Source organism: Orycteropus afer, unplaced genomic scaffold, assembly GCF_000298275.1.
Source record: "Orycteropus afer afer isolate SDZICR_OR568_19922 unplaced genomic scaffold, OryAfe1.0 scaffold00062, whole genome shotgun sequence".
Classification (NCBI taxonomy): Eukaryota; Metazoa; Chordata; class Mammalia; order Tubulidentata; family Orycteropodidae; genus Orycteropus; species Orycteropus afer.
The window spans coordinates 12,326,390-12,327,096 of record NW_006921649.1 but is presented as its reverse complement, the minus strand read 5'-3'; positions in this window follow the sequence as shown (position 1 = coordinate 12,327,096).

Sequence of the window (707 nt, the reverse complement as noted above, 5' to 3'; positions counted from 1 at the left end):
AAGAATGAGAATTCCAGAACACTTAATTGTACTCATGAGGAACCTGTACATAGACCAGGAGGCTGTTGTTCAAACAGAAAAAGGGAACACTGCATGGTTTAAAATCAAGAAGGGAGTGCATCAGGGTTGTATCCTTTCACCATACTTATTCAATCTCTATGCTGAGCAAATAATCTGAGAAGCTGGACTATATGAAGAACACAGCATCAGGTTTGGAGGAAGACTAATTAACAACCTGTGATACACTGACGACACAACTTTGCTTGCTGAAAGTGAGGATGACTTGAAGTACTTACTGATTAAGATTGAAGAATACAGTCTGCCGTATGGATTACTCTTCAATATAAAGAAAACAAAGATCCTCACAACTGGAACAATAAGCAGCATCATGATAAATGGAGAAAAGATTGAAATTGTCAAAGACTTCACATTGCTTGGTTCTACAATCGACGCCAATGGAAGCAGCTGTCAGGACATCAGATGATGTACAGCACTGGGCAAATTGGCTGCAAAGGACCTCTTTCAAGTGCTGAAGAGCAAAGATGTCTCCTTGGCCTGACACAAGCCACGGTATTTTCAATCACCTCATATGCATGTGAGAGCTGGACAATGAACAAAGAGGACCGAAGAAGAGTTGATGCTTTTGAGCAGTGATGTTGGCAAAGAATGCTGAAAGTACTGTGGAATGCTAACAGAACTAAAAGGTC